Raw genomic sequence first — 16059 nt, 5'->3', positions numbered from 1 at the left:
CGAAAGAGTCAGACATGGCTTAGCAACTAAACAACAACACATTACTTTGTGTTATATACATATATAGCATAAATGCAGAGATGCTTTGACTTTTTCTGAATGATGGTACTTTAATATGTGAATATGCTTATTATTTTTTCATTAGAGCATTCTACTATATTTTAAAATAGGCACTTCTTATTCTTCTCACATCCAACAAATGCCTACAGTATCAGGCTTCACATGACCCTAGAGATAGACTGCAATGTGACCTCTGTGAAGTCAGGGACCTTCTTTGTATTATTCACTGATGTATACTTTGTGTCTTAAAAGTGTCTGACGTGTAACAGAGCTCAATAAATACTTGTTGAATGATTGAAGAAGGGTGGATTCCATGATTGTCCATGCTCTCCCTTCACTAATTTAATTGACATGATTCTGTATTGAATCCTCATCTGTAACCAAATTACTAAATTCTCATTTCTGTAACTGTAATGAGCTTAATTCAAAGTCTAATACTATTTTTCACTCTAATCCAGGAGGGTAATAAATTTAAACAATACTCAGTTTAATTCCAGTGGTCATTGGAATGATGGTTTTTTCAGGCAATAAATTGGAAAATATGAAATTTCTCTATTCTTAGACAGTTTGTTCATTTTGGCCATTTGAACACTTATCAGTTCCTTTCAGTCACTCAGTTGTGTACTACTCTTTGTGATTCCATGGACTGCAGCACGCCAGTGTTCCCTTCCCATCACCAATTTCTAGAGCCTACTCAAACTCATGTCTATTGCATCGTTGATGCTATCCAACCATTTCATCCTCTGTCATCCCCTTCTCCTCCCACATTCAATCTTCCCCAGCATCAGGTTCTTTTCCAATGTGTCAGTTCTTTGCATCAGGTGGCCAAAGTATTAGAGTTTAAGCTTCAGCATCAGTCCTTCCAATGAATATTCAGGACTGATTTCCTTTAGGATCAACTGGTTGGATCTCCTCACAGTCCAGGGAACTCTCAAGAGTCTTCACACCACAGTTCAAAAGCATCAATTCTTTGGCACTCAGCTTTCTTTATAGTCCAACTTCACATCCATACATGACTACTGGAAAAACCATAGCTTTGACTAGTTGGACCTTTGTTGGTAAAGTAATTTCTCTGCTTTTTAATGTATTATCTACGTTGGTTTATAACTTTTCTTCCAAGGAGCAAGCTTTTTTAAAATTTCATGGCTGCAGTCATCATCTGCAGTGATTTTGGAGCCCCCCCAAATAAAGTCTCTCACTGTTTCCATTGTTTCCCCATCTATTTGCCATGAAGTGATGAGACCAGATGCCATGATCTTAGTTTTCTGAATGTTGAGTTTTAAGCCAACTTTTTCACTCTCCTCTTTCACTTTCATCAAGAGGCTCTTTAGTTCTTCACTTTCTGCCATAAGGGTGGTGTCATCTGCATATCCAAGGTTATTGATATTTCTCCCAACAATCTTGATTCTGGCTTGTGCTTCATCCAGCCTGGCATTTTGTGTGTTGTATTCTGCATATAAGTTAAATAAGCAGGGTGACAGTATACAGCCTTTCCCTATTTGAAACCAGTTTGTTGTTCCATGTCCAGTTCTAACTGTTGCTTCTTGACCTTCATACAAATTTCTCAGGAGACAGGTAAGGTGGTCTGGTATTCCTATCTCTTTAAGAATTTTCCACAGTTTGTTGTGATCCACACAGTCAAAGGCTTTGGCATAGTCAATAAAGCAGAAACAGATGTTTTTCTAGAACTCTATTGCTTTTTCAATGATCCAACAGATTTTGGCAATTTGATCTCTGGTTCCTCTGTCTTTTCTAAATCCAGTTTGAACATCTGGAAGTTCATGTTTCATGTACTGTTGAAGTCTGGCTTGGGGAATTTTGAGCATTACTTTGCTAGCATGTGAGATGAGTGCAGTTGTGTGGTAGTTTGAACATTTTTTGAATTGCCTTTCTTTGGGTTTGGAATGCAAACTGACCTTTTCCAGTCCTGTGGCCACTGTTGAATTTTCCAGATTTGGTTGCATATTGAGTGTAGCACTTTCACAGCATCATCTGCTAGGATTTGAAATAGCTCAACTGGAATTCCATCACCTCCACAAGCTTTTTTGTAGTGATGCTTCCTAAGTCCTACTTGACTTCACATTGTAAGATATCTGGCTCTAGGTGAGTGATGACACCATCATGGTTATCTGGGTCATAAAGATCTTTTTTGTCTAGTTCTTCTGTGTATTCTTGCCACCTCTTCTTAGTATCTTCTGCTTCTGTGAGCACTTATATAGAGTTAGTTTTATCTTTTGAAATCTTCCTGTCATGCTGTTTGTCCTAGTATCTGGGAATCTACTTTGAAATGGCAAAAACAAACAAACAAACAAAAATCTCAAAACACTCTAAAAATAGTACTTATGAAATAATCAATGTATACAAATGCATACAACATATTTATTTAGTTACTAAGTTGTGTGTGACTTTTTGTTACCCCAGGGACTGTAGCCCACCAGACTCCACTGTCCATGGAATTCTCCAGGCAAGAATACTGGAGTCAGTTGCCATTTACTTCTCCATGGAATCTTAGTGACCCATGGATCGAACCATGCATCTCCTATGTCTACTACATTATAGCTGGATTCTGCACTGCTGAGACATCAAGGAAGCCCATGACATAGTAGTTAAATTTAATTCAACCTTGTCAAGTATTCCTTCTGCAAATGTTTCTAACCCCACATCTGCTGTTTTGACCCTGTGAAAAGTGGATTTTTTGCCCAACTGGAAAGATACTGCTGGTGTGGATGGTTTCCCTCTAGTCTTTCCTTGTTCTCTTTCCTCTTCTTTTTCTTCCCACAAGTGATGTTATTTCTCTTCTCACTCTTTGACCTTCTTTCTTCTATCTGCTCCTCCTTGTTCTTATTTCTTGTTCTCTTTTTCCTTCCCTTCCTCCTCCTTTCCTTCTCTTTCTTCTTCTTCTTTTCCTGAATTTTTCTTATCTACTGTACCCATGTCACCTTACACATTTCAGTTTTTAGGAGGGGGAAAAGGCCACACTTCAGGAGTTTAGTTCTGGTTGTGGAGGGCACAAGTTTCCCCTCTGACACAGAACCCTTTGTACTTAGCATCCCCATTCACTTGACTCACTAGTAAGATTTATTATTCTGTGTACATTTGGGGAAGGAAATTTGAGTTGTCTTGAATTAATGTTATAGGTAAATATTGCCTGGTGAATGTGAGTTACTATTTCTGTTTGGAGTTTTCAATTTTTATTTTAAATGATTTACAACTAATGTGTTTTCTGAGGGAAAAAAATGAATCTGTTGCGTGATTATTTAATCCCTACACAATAACCATTCAGTTCAGTTCAGTTCAGCCACTCAGTCATGTCCGACTTTTTGCGGCCCCATGAATCGCAGCAAGCCAGGCCTCCCTGTCCATCACCAACTCCAGGAGTTCACTCAGACTCATGTCCATCGAGTCAGTGATGCCATCCAGCCATCTCATCCTCTGTCATCCGCTTCTCCTCCTGCCCCCAATCCCTCCCAGCATCAGAGTCTTTTCCAATGAGTCAACTCCCCGTATGAGGTGGCCAAAGTACTGGAGTTTCAGCTTTAGCGTCAGTCCTTCCAAAGAACACCCAGGACTGATCCCCTTCAGAATGGACTGGTTGGATCTCCTTGCAGTCCATGGGACTCTCAAGAGTCTTCTTCAACACCACAGTTCAAAAGCATCAATTCTTCGGCGCTCAGCTTTCTTCACAGTCCAACTTTCACATCCATACATGACCACTGGAAAAACCATAGCCTTGACTAGACAGACCTTTGTTGGCAAAGTAACGTCTCTGCTTTTGAATATGCTATCTAGGTGGGTCATAATTTTCGTTCCAAAGAGTGTCTTTTAATTTCATGGCTGCAATCACCATCTGCAGTGATTTTGGAGCCCAGAAAAATAAAGTCTGACACTGTTTCCCCATCTATTTCCCATGAAGTGTTGGGACCAGATGCCATGATCTTAGTTTTCTGAATGTTGAGCTTTAATTAAGCCAACTTTTTCACTCTCCTCTTTCACTTTCATCAAGAGGCTTTTTAGTTCCTCTTCACTTTCTGCCATAAGGGTGGTGTCATCTGCATATCTGAGGTTATTGATATTTCTCCTGGCAATCTTGATTCCAGCTTGTGCTTCTTCCAGCCCTCATTTCTCATGATGTACTCTGCATATAAGTTAAATAAGCAGGGTGACAATATACAGCCTTGACGAACTCCTTTTCGTATTTGGAACCAGTCTGTTTTTCCATATCCAGTTCTAACTGTTGCTTCCTGACCTGCATACAGGTTTCTCAAGAGGCAGGTCAGGTGGTCTGGTATTCCTATCTCTTTCAGAATTTTCCACAATTTATTGTGATCCACACAGTCAAAGGCTTTGGCCTAGTTAATAAAGCAGAAATGGATGTTTTCCTGGAATTCTCTTGGTTTTTCCATGATCCAGTGGATGTTGGCAATTTGATCTCTGGTTCCTCTGCCTTTTCTAAAACCAGCTTGAACATCTGGAAGTTCACAGTTCAGGTATTGCTGAAGCCTGGCTTGGAGAATTTTGAGCATTACTTTACTAGCGTGTGAGATGAGTGCAATTGTGTGGTAGTTTTAGCATTCTTTGGCATTGCCTTTCTTTGGGATTGGAATGAAAACTGACCTTTTCTAGTCCTGTGGCCACTGCTGAGTTTTCCAAATTTGCTGGCATATTGAGTGCAGCACTTTCATAGCATCATCTTTCAGGATTTGAAATAGCTCCACTGGAATTCCATCACCTCCACTAGGTTTGTTCGTAGTGATGCTTTCTAAGGCCCACTTGGCTTCACATTCCAGGATGTCTGGCTCTGGGTGAGTGATCACACCATCGTGATTATATTGGGAGCTCTTAATACTAGCATCCTCTGAATCTTCAGACTGAGGGACAGAGGCGCAGAGATATCACATAACTTACCCAGTGTCACGTAGCTATTCAGAGAAGGGCTAGGATTTGGAGCCAGGAAGTCTAGCTCTGGGATGACATCCATAACTGTCCTGCCCCTGTGCCTCTGAGCATATGTTTGGATCTCTGATGAGCTGTGGCCAAGTGGTTATTTTGTTACAGGAAGTGGGACCCCTGCCAGAGCCCGAGAGTGTGCTCTTGGCTAACACTTGGAAATGAATTGTCCAAAGAGACACATGTGCTGAGAAAGCAAAAGACTATTGGGAAGGGGCACACAGGTGGAGAGCAGTAGTATAAGGGAACCCAGGAGAACTGCTCTGCCATGTGGCTTGCAGTCTTGGGTTTTATGGTGATGGGATTAATTTCTGGATTATCTTTGGCCAATCATTCTGACTCAGGGTCCTTTCTGTTGGTGCACACATTGCCCAGCCAAGATGGATGGTAGGAAGAAGGATTCTGGGAGGCAATAGACATGTGGTATCTCCTTTTGACCTTTTCTGAATTCTTGGTGGTGGTGATTTGTTAGTTCGTGTTTCTTACCAAGACCTCCTGTCAGAAAGTAACTCATGCACATGGTCACTATGGTGTCTGGTCCGGGTGGGTGGTTCCAGTCAATGTTTCCTGGAACACTTGAGTGGCTAAGTCTCGTCCAGTTCTACTCCTCTGTCCATGGTGTTCTCCAGCGAAGAAAACTAAGTGGGTTGCATTTCATGACTGCATTCTAGTTTGTATGGACCTGAGGAACCCAGCCCAGCCCAACCTGCCTCCTGAGCATCAGAAGCTTTGAGTGTCACATGGAGACAGGCAGGAGAGGGACACTCTGAGCCAGTCCTCTCCATTGCCACTTTTAGGGGTCAAATGGGAGCATCCTGGAGCTTATGCCCCTTCTGTACCAGGACTTTCATTCCCTCATTTCATTGCTCTTTACAGTACATTTAAGGATGATGTGGCATTTGATAGACAAAAAATGTTTGGTGGGGCGAGGGGAGATAAGCACAGATTTAAGTGTGATTTTACTGTTTTAATCGATGTTGTTAAAGATAACACTTTCTTCGCTGTGATGTGCCAGATAAATCTTCTCTTTCACAAAGTGCACTTGAAGCTGACAAACAGGCGCCCTTCTATCACATTGTGCACTTGGCCGCCAAGTCCCAGTTGCACACCACATAAGGAGGTGAAAATACTGTTACAAGAGGTGTGATGACACTTGTTCAAACTTTAGAACAAATTTCACAGAACTATCACTAAAGGACCAGTTACATTAGGCCAAATTGTTATTTTACTTATGTGTCCAGAAAGGTGGAAAGAGATGATGTCAAGGATAATTAGTGCAAAGAGTTGTGATATTGTGATTTATAAAAAGAAATGCATATTTGGTTTTTATCTGGTTTTTGGCATAGAGCTCCTAAAATCCTTGGAATTTACTAAGTGATGAGAGAGATAAAAGTGTCTTTTGTTATGTTAATGAGGTGACTTTGGGAAAGCCCTTTGAGGAGGGGAGACTTGCCAGAAATTGAGTTCAACCCTTGATGCTTATGTCAATCATGCCTATGTAAGGAAGCCTCCATAAAATCTTGAAAGGATGGGATTTGAAGAAGTATGGTTTTTCCAGTAGTCATGTACAGATTCAAGAGTTGGACCATAAAGAAGACTGAGGGCCAAAGAGTTGATGCTTTCCAATTGTAGTGCTGGAGAAGACTCTTGAGAGTCCTTTGGACTGCAAGGAGATCAAACCAGTCAATCCTAAAGGAAATCAACCCTGAGCATTTATTGGAAAGACTGATGCTGAAGCTTAAGCTCCAATATTTTGGCCACCTGATGTGAAGAGCTGATTCACTGGAAAAGGCCCTGATGCTGAAAAGATTGAGGGCAGCAGGAGAAGGTGGGCAGCAGAGGATGAGATGGTTAGGCAGCATTACTGACTCAACAGACATGAATTTGAGCAAATTCCGGGAGATGGTGAAGAAGAGGAAAAGCCTGGTATGGTGTGGTTCATGGTGTCGCAAAGGGTCGGGCATGACTTACCGAGTTAACAACCACAACCTAAAGGGTTGGTGAACTCTTGGAGATTCAGAGACAGCATGGAAGCTCTGTGCCCTTTCCCCACACCTTGCCTGAGCATCTCTTGCATCTGGCTGTTCCTGGGTTATATCCTTTTATAATAAACCAGTGATCTAGTAAGTACAGTGTCTCTCTGAATTCTTTGAGCCTCCTAACAAATTAATTGAACCTAAGGAGGGACTTTTGGGAACCTCTAATCTGTAACTGGTTGGTCAGAAGCCAGGTAACAACCTAGGCTTGTGACTGACATCTGAAGTGAGGGAGTTGGGGAGGCAGTCTTGTATAACCTGGACTCTTAACCTGTGGAATCTGACAATCTCCAGCTAGATAGTTTCAGAAGTGAGTTGAATTGTGGCATACCTAGTTGGGGTCAGAGAATTGCTTGGTGATGGTGGAGAAATTCCTTACTCTGTATGAATTAGAATTAGGATCTGGGCACTTTTAAGAGCTAACATGTTTCTATTGTCTTTAAGAAACAACCAACCAACCAAACAAAAGAAAACCTAGTTAATTTGGTTTTGCTCATTGCTATTATTTGAAGACGCATTCATAGGAAATAAGTTAATAATAGTTGACTGACCGTATCACATTCTTATTAGGGTCAATTATAAGCCATCTTTTAAGATCAGCTGACATTTTTTACCAATCACTTTGTTGTTGTTGTCATTATTCAGTTCCTAAATCATGTCTGACTCTTTTGAGACCCCATGGACTGTAACCTGTCAGAGTCCTCTGTCCATGTAATTTCCTAGGCAAGAATCCTGGACTGAATTGCCATTTCCTCCTTCAGAGGTTCTTCCCAACCCAGGGATTGAACCCACGTCTTCTGTGTTGCAGGTGGTTTCTTTACCACTGAGCCACCTGGGAATCCCATCACTTTTTTGCCAGTAGCCTTAACTATTGATAAAATGGTACCTTTGTTGATGTGTTATGTATCAAAACCATTCTTTCATGCAGATCTAACAAGTTATATAATCAGAGGCTCAATATGATTTTTTAAGAACTTGACAGAAATTGTAAGCCAACTTGAGACACTGGTAATAATCATGTTGTTTAAAGAAAATCACATTCAATATTCTATATGCAGCTTTGTAAGTAATTTCATTTCTAATAATTTAATCCTCCTGGATTTCCATCACAGTTGGAAGTTGATGCTGTAACATTGTTTCTTGTTTTATTTTTCTCTTTCTACATTATTAATAGAGATTTTGTTCTTAAAAATAAACAACAACTAAAAACATGATTCTTTGTCCTCTCGAATTGCTTTAACAAAACTTCTCTGTTGAAATACAGGGAATTTTATGACCCCAGTTCTTTTGTCTGAGTTGGCTACAAGTCCAGTATTGTACTGTTTGGATAGGTTGCCTGTCTTTGTGCAATAAGTCCTCTTTGAAGAGGAACTTTAAAATTAAACAATGGTATTTTATTAATTGTTTGACTTGTACTATTATTTCAGAGATATAATATCTTTGGTTCTCTGTACATTTAGTTCTTACACATGGTGAGTCCCCTTTCAGAGCCCCATTCAGTGAAGGTTCCTGGTGCCCTTGCCTCGTAATGTGGCTGCACTACGGGGTGGCCCCGACTGCAAGGCACTTCCTTAACTAATGTATCTACCCCTTTTCCCAGGATGTCCCCCAGCAAGCCACTGATAAATGTGGAAGTATAATGGCCTATTCTATCTGACCTAATTCAGAGTAACTCTGGAAGGCATTTCAGCCTCAGCATTCCTGGTGGTGCTGGGAATTTGTCATTGGTCCACAGTCAGCTGGACTTCTTCTCTGCCCAGTCCGATTTCCAGCCCTGGTGGTCTTCCACTGGGCAGAGATCAAGGCAAATATCCATTTCAAACTCTTAAGGTTGCAACAGTATTGTCTTAGCACTCTATAGTCCAGCTTCTTAATAATCTATAGGCAAATATTTAAATAAAACGAGCGTATAGGTTGTTTCCACAACACTTACTATTTACTGGTTGGCACCATTAATAGATTAATAGTTTTCACCATGCTATTACTCTTTTAAAGAATTAAATTCTAATGTTCAACCCAGATCTTCAAAATACTTATAAAATCCCTCCAAAAGGAGGTTTGAATCCTTCAGGTATGAATTCAGGGATGACAAAGGAGAAGTAAGTCACTTTCTCCATTCTCTCACATTGAAACTGCCCTGATGACATTGTGATGATCTGTAATAGGTGAAAAGTGAAATCTACTCATCTTATTTACTGCCACAGAAAAGCAGACAATTACCACTTCTCGGAATTTAGGATATTTAATAATATTACACAAATAAAGTTGAGGGTTCAAGATCTGACCTGTTGACAAACTCATGTTTTAGGTCTAAATATCAGCTATCTCTCCTCTCAAGTCTAATGATGATGCTTATCTGGTTAAGATGAGGATGATGATTAACAATATTAATAATGTATTCAATGTAACATTTGTATAGCACTTGATCGTATTATTATTTTCATCCCTGGAAGATAGTTTCTATGAATCTTGTCACAGAGATGAGGACACTGAGACTTGTTCAAGATCACATAGGTCCGACCCTCAGGTCTTCTGGCCCATATCTGTTTTTGTTCACTTCAACATCTTATTGCACTAGCAAACCAACGTATTTGTAAAGGACCTTTCATCTCTCGGACCTGAGGCTTCCAGGTACTCACCTATGAGATAAAGAGACAAAAATTATGAATGAAATTGTTTACAAATTTGCTGTTATTTCAATAAGAACAAATTATTGTGCAATCCCACAGATGAACAAATTAAGGCCAAGGTAATATTCTAATTTATTGCACCATGACAAAAACTATTTTGGGTGCCAGATGCCACATCAGTGAAAGCTTCCTATGACTTAAAATTTCAATTTTTTTTTTTTTTTTTACTTTTTGTGTGCCACTTTTAATCACTTTTAAAAATAAGGATATATTTTTATGTATCGTATGTTTTCCTACTTGACTGAGAGGTGTCTGAGGTCAGAAATGTCTCACTTCTGTTTATACCAGCAGTGTCTCTTGTAAGTCTTACATTTATTTATTCAAAACATATTCATTGAAATCTGTATGTGCCAAGCACCATGATAGGTAGTGAGAAGTATGGTGGTCAGTGTGAATGCCAAGATTCAGTAGTCATGGAACATACAGTCTAAGGTGAAAAAAAAAAGATAACAGAATTTTAAAAATATAGAATTATTGTGGTTGCTACAGTCAAAGGTGATGTGGAAGACTGGAGGCCTCAGAAAAATTTTCCTGAGCACCTGCATTCACAGAGGCAATTGGAAAGATTTGGGGATGGACTAGTTAAATACTAAAGTTTAAATCAGTTCTATAATCTGCATGAGCTCTAAGTATTTTAACTTTGTTCTTAATGCTCAATAGAAGGACTGCATTTGTGTAGCTATTGATTCAGTTTATAAGGGGTGGCCTGCTGTGTCTTTTGAATGTCTTTAAATTTACATTATCTTATTCATCAGTCATGGATGCCCATGAAACCATTAAGTCACAAGTATAGTCAGTTGTGGATGGGCAAGATGACGGAAAAAGTCTCGGAGTCACAAGATGTGGCTTTGAAACTGGGTTTCAAACTCTTGCCAGCGGTTGACACCCCTATTTCTCAGTTTCCTCATCAAAATTGTGGTGATAATACCAAGGTTAGAGTCCTTTCCCTAGGACTATGGAGGTACAGAATGCATGAGACTGGGAAGGAGTGCTCAAGTGTTTTGGAGAGTGTATGTAAAATGCTCAGCTCAACAAATGATCTTTTAATTATCACTAAATAATCAAAGGGAAAACATTTACACAGGTGAGGAAATCAGACAGGGAATTCTAGAAGGCAGCCAATTATAAATTCTTCTGTACAACAGTCTTTTCCTAAGTGCTAAGCTTTAAAAATTATTTCTTGCTAAACTGGGGACGCCTGCAGAACAGGGAATTTAGAGCCCCTGGAATTGTACACAATCACTCTTCCAGAGTGGGGTATGAAGAAATAGATGGAATAGACATGCTTTGCTGCAGGAGAGCTCCTCTTCCACACTTTAGGAATCTAGATCAAGTCAGAGAGTCTCTTTTAAAATTGAAACAATTGATAATGAATATTGTAGGAAAACACATCTTTGATAAAGCCTGAATGTTTGACTAAATTTTACTGTATTTTAACCAAACACTAACAGTATACGATGACCTCTTCTTATATAGTTTTAAATAGTCAAGATTATTTGAGGTGGTGATTTACGGTCATTTGTTACTGCAGTTGATCTGACCTTATGCAATATTTTCTTAGCAGTAGATCATTTTACGTTCTTATCTGGCTTTTCTGATGTGTCCATCTTGTCATTCAGTTATAAGACTGTTGCAGGCAGAATGGAGACAGAAAGTCCTTAGCTCTGGAAACACAGTAGACCATGGGTACTTATGAATGGACTGTGTGGCTTTTTGACTGATGTGAAGATAGAAGTTGTGACTGAGTTTCAAGGCTAAGAAAAGGAATATTAATTTTCTAACACCAATTATTTGAGAGTAATACATTCCACAATAAAATGTCCATAAAGCACAAAGCAACATAATGCCTTGGGGTGCACGTTCTTTGTAAGGATTTGCTCAGCTGAAATAAATTACTTGTGCAGTTCCTCTTTTGAGAAAGATACAAATTGACCAGGCTCACAAATAAAAGGTGAGGTGAAGGAATAAAAAAATATAGACTAATGTAAAATTCCAACTTGACTAATTTTGAATGAACAGAAATGTTCAATGGATCTGTAGTAAATGACTAAATCAGTGAATTCAGACTAAACCATAAGTCTGGATTGCCTGTTTGCCTCATCTGAAAAAAATCATAATTAAAATTTTCTGGCCTTCATTTCTTCTGGTTATGGAGTCAGAGTTAATCTCAGAATGATACTTAAGATATGGCATGTCTTTAATGGGATCCTTAAGTAATTAGAACAATTTTCTTAAAAGTGCAGTCATGTTTTGAAACAGCTATTGTTCCCCAGAGAGTGTTACAGTTTGGATCTTACATTTCTATGGTTACCTCATGTTTCCACTCACCACAGTTCTTTATTTGATTTTTACACACATTATGTAGTTTTCAAGTAATCCCTAGACTTTGTCCCAAAAGTTTTCTCCTCAAAACATGTCATCACTCCTTTCCAGTCTCATTGCTAGCTCCTGTCCTGCTGGTGGGTTTTCAGGACTCTGTCATTCACCTTTTCATGTTATTGATTTCAATATTCTCTGTGACTGATCACTTCATTCCCAACACTTCAGTTACTACTGTGTCAGCATCTAACAACATTGTGGTTACCACTCCCTTCTTTCTCCTTAGCTCCAGACTCATTGTTTCCATTTCAGTGTTCCATGGGTACTTTGAAAACCACTGGTTCTGAATCAAACTCATCAAGTCTGCCCCTCCTGTATTTCCTAGTTGTTTAATGATGTCATCACAGAAAAGTGAAAAAGTGAAAGTGAAGTTGCTCAGTTGTGTCCGATTCTTTGCAACCCCATGGACTGTAGCCCATCAGGCTCCTTTGTCCATAGAATTCTCCAGGCAAGAAGACTGGAGTGGATAGCCATTCCCTTCTCCACATGATCTTCCCAACCCAGGGATCGAACCCAGGTCTCCCGCATTGCAGACAGATTCTTTACCATCTGAACCACCAGGAAAGCCCCATAAATATTTACTAAAGGAATGAATCAATCATCACTGCCGGGGTCCAGCCCCGGTGGATCCAGGGAATTTGAAGGGGAGGCAGTGTCGGCAGTCAGGAGACAATAGCTTAATTAAGTGTTAATTAGAGATATAAAGAGTGGTTAAATAGGGATAGCTCAGTGAAAAAATTCAGTGGAGAAAAGAGGCTGAATAACTTGGTTTACGTGGAAAACCAATAAAACTCCAAGACAAGGAGTTTGCACCACCCACGTAGGCCGCAGGCGTCCTCTTGTTCTCCCAAAGGAGAGGAGACACTAAGGCCTCCCTGGTCAGATCTTAGAAGCCCAGGCAAAATTAGTAGGCTTGGCGAGCCTCCACATTCCAGATGGGAATTCAGCCAGAAGGTGAGAGAAAGAACGACATGGGGAGACCAAGCTTCGGTGAGCAAGGCCTGCACTTTATTTTCCAAAGTAGTTTTTATACCCTAAGTTGTGCATAGAGGATAATGGGGGAAGGGGTAGAGTCATGCAAGGTCAGCAGTCCTTGATCCTTATCGAAGCCAGGCTTTCTTCCTGCAAACTTATCATATGCAAAAGTTTAGGTGATTTACATCATCTTCTGGCCAGGAGGCCTGTTAACATTTTATGACCCTTTCTTCAGAAAACTTATTTGTCTCTAAAGGTGATTATTCTGAAGTCAGGTGCCACCCTCCAAAAGCATTAGATAAAGTTACATTCCTATAGGGCAAAGGTGTGGTGGGCTATAACAAGAAAAGAATTAACTCAAGGGTCCAAGGTTACAAACATTAAAGCTACTACTTACATTTCTATACACCAACTATATTCATCAATACACTCCCAGGGACACAGTAGTAAGGGATATGGAAACTTGGCAGCAAGCATTAGCTCAACAAAGAAATCCTCTACTAGTTCTATTTAACAATTTTAACTCTCTGAGAAGCTCTGCATTGTTAGAATATCTTAAGCTTCTCGTGCCTCTTGTGTTTGGGAGGCTGTGAACAATCACATGTGGCTGGAGGAACCTGTTCAGGCAGGCTAGAGAACTTCCAAAGGAGTTTGTGAACTAAAACACTCTTGTCACACACAGGAATTTTATTAACTGGAGCTGTAAGTTAACTCTTTTTCAGAGAGAGAGATGGTGGACAGCCCCCCATAAAGTCAGAGGTGTAGGTGAGAGCACAAAGCAGTAAAGTAGGCAGACTCTGGTTTTGGGGGTAGATGCTCGAGAATTTCCAGGGGGACTCCTGAGGCTCGATCCCGCCTTTGTGTATGCTGATTCTCCTTCCTCATGACCTTTGCCACGGGCAGAGTTCCTCACACTGGCTCCCGGCACATCACAACTATTTTGGACATATCAGTAGGCTAACTACTTACAGGCTCAGTCTATGGCTTATAGGCAATTCTCAGCACTGAAGAGCAGAGTGTAGGGTTAGTGAAGGTACTGCTGTTGCAAGGATAATTTTAGCAGTGTTCTAACTTATACAGTGAATAACCTTCAGTACTGTGGCACTGTTAATCATACGGCATTGTCACATATATTAAATTGGATCACAACACACTGGACACCCATTGTGTGGCTACCACATGGTTCCTCTTTGTTTGGCTACCTGAAGTTTCTTCCTAAAACACATAGCTCATCATGTAATTCTGCTTATGAACTTTCTGTGGGTTCCTAGCCTTGTCAATGTAAAACCCAAATTATTTGGCCTGTCTAACAAAGTCACTGTCAAGCTGGACCTGTTCATTCTTTCCAACCTCAACCCCAGACAGTCATGATCCAACAAGGTTCTTTCACACCTTGGCTTCTACCAGAAATGTCCTGGTTTTGTCCCTGTGCTTATGTGTGTTTGCCATTTAAAATATAGCTCTCTCAAGCACTTAAGTTACTCCCTTCTCTGTGTTCCCAAAGTGTGGTATGCTGTCTTCATCCTAAAATCATTACATGCTCCATGATAATTTATTGGAATGCCCCTTACCCAGACTAGCTGGCAACTGCTGGGTTAGACTGGGCATTCCCAGTGTCCAGCCAGATGCATGGCATATAATGGCACCCTGCAATGTTTGGGAAACTGAATGCATTGTCAATTGTGTGGAAGCAAAAATACCTTGCTTGTTGAAGCCATGCTGTAAATAAATGGTGATTTTCTTCTCAAGTGACTCAAAAAGTATGTTCAAACCATAATGCAATTGAAGCATCTTGCTGATGTCATTTTTTTCTCTTTATATTAGAATATGTTACCTCGACACCACTACACCAGAGGAAAACTCCTCCTTTTCCTCCTATCCCAGCCCATCAGCAAAGGGCAGAGATATTTTCTACATTTTTCTTTTTTGGCCTCTCATTGCCTTAAGATGAGAAACCAAAAGAAATGTTCTTCCGTTTTTGTTCTGTGAGTTGGATGGTTCAGTTCAGTCACTCAGTCATGTCCAACTCTCTGAGACCCCATGGACTGCAACACACCAGGCTTCCCTGTCCTTCACCAACTCGTGGAGCTTGCTCAGACTCATATCCATAGAGTCAGTGATGCCATCCAACCATCTCATCCTCTGTCATCCCCTTCTCCTCCTGCCTTCAAAGTTTCCCAGCATCAGGGTCTTTTCAAATGTTTAGTTCTTCACATCAGGTGGCCAAAGTATTGGAGCTTCAGCTTCAGCATCAGTCCTTCCAATGAATATTCAGGACTGATTTCCTTTAGGATGGACTGGTTGGATCTCCTTGCAGTCCAAGGGACTCTCAAGAATCTTCTTCAACACCACAGTTCAAAAGCATCAGTTCCTCGGCGCTCAGCTTTCATTATAGTCCAGCCCTCACATTCATACATGACAACTGGAAAAATCATAGCTTTGACTAGACAGACCTTTGTTGGCAAAGTAATGTCTCTGCTTTTCAATATGCTGTCTGGGTTGGTCATAGCTTTTCTTCCAAGGAGCAAGCATCTTTTAATTTCATGGCTGCAGTCACCATCTGCAGTGATTTTGGAGCCCTGCAAAATAAAGACTCTCACTGTCTCCATTGTTTCCCCATTTATTTGCCATGAGTTGGATGGAATTTCTGCCATTTTGATTTTCATGGTGGAGAAATATGTCAACTGAGTGCTTGTGTCTTTGAAAGTTGACTTGTGTCTCAAATAATCTTGAAGACCATTTGTCTCATAACATATTATGTTTTTGCATAAGTTTCTTGCTACAATACTATGAGCTAAAAACAGGAAATTAACTTTAAAAGAGGTCTACTGATAAATGTGAGTTCGATCCCTGGGTTAGGAAGGTCCTCTGGAGTAGGAAATGGCAACCCATTCCAGTATTCTTGCTTGGAAAATTTCATGGACAGTGGATCCTTGTGGGTCCATGGGGTCACAAAATAAGTTAGCAAAAGG

General features: G+C 40.3%; 1 protein-coding gene and 1 pseudogene across 5 annotated transcripts in view; one reads left to right on the top strand and one right to left on the bottom strand.

Annotated features, from left to right (window-relative positions):
* The window catches only part of LOC102404567, a 76511-nt pseudogene extending 71473 nt beyond the window's left edge, over positions 1-5038 (bottom strand).
* GRM8 (glutamate metabotropic receptor 8) overlaps positions 1-16059 on the top strand; it is an 865522-nt gene that overhangs the window by 349563 nt on the left and 499900 nt on the right. The window lies entirely within an intron of this gene.

Source organism: Bubalus bubalis, chromosome 8 (genome assembly GCF_019923935.1).
Source record: "Bubalus bubalis isolate 160015118507 breed Murrah chromosome 8, NDDB_SH_1, whole genome shotgun sequence".
Classification (NCBI taxonomy): domain Eukaryota; kingdom Metazoa; phylum Chordata; class Mammalia; order Artiodactyla; family Bovidae; genus Bubalus; species Bubalus bubalis.
The sequence above is the reverse complement of the archived record's forward strand: the minus strand, read 5'-3'. Positions and strand labels throughout refer to the sequence as shown.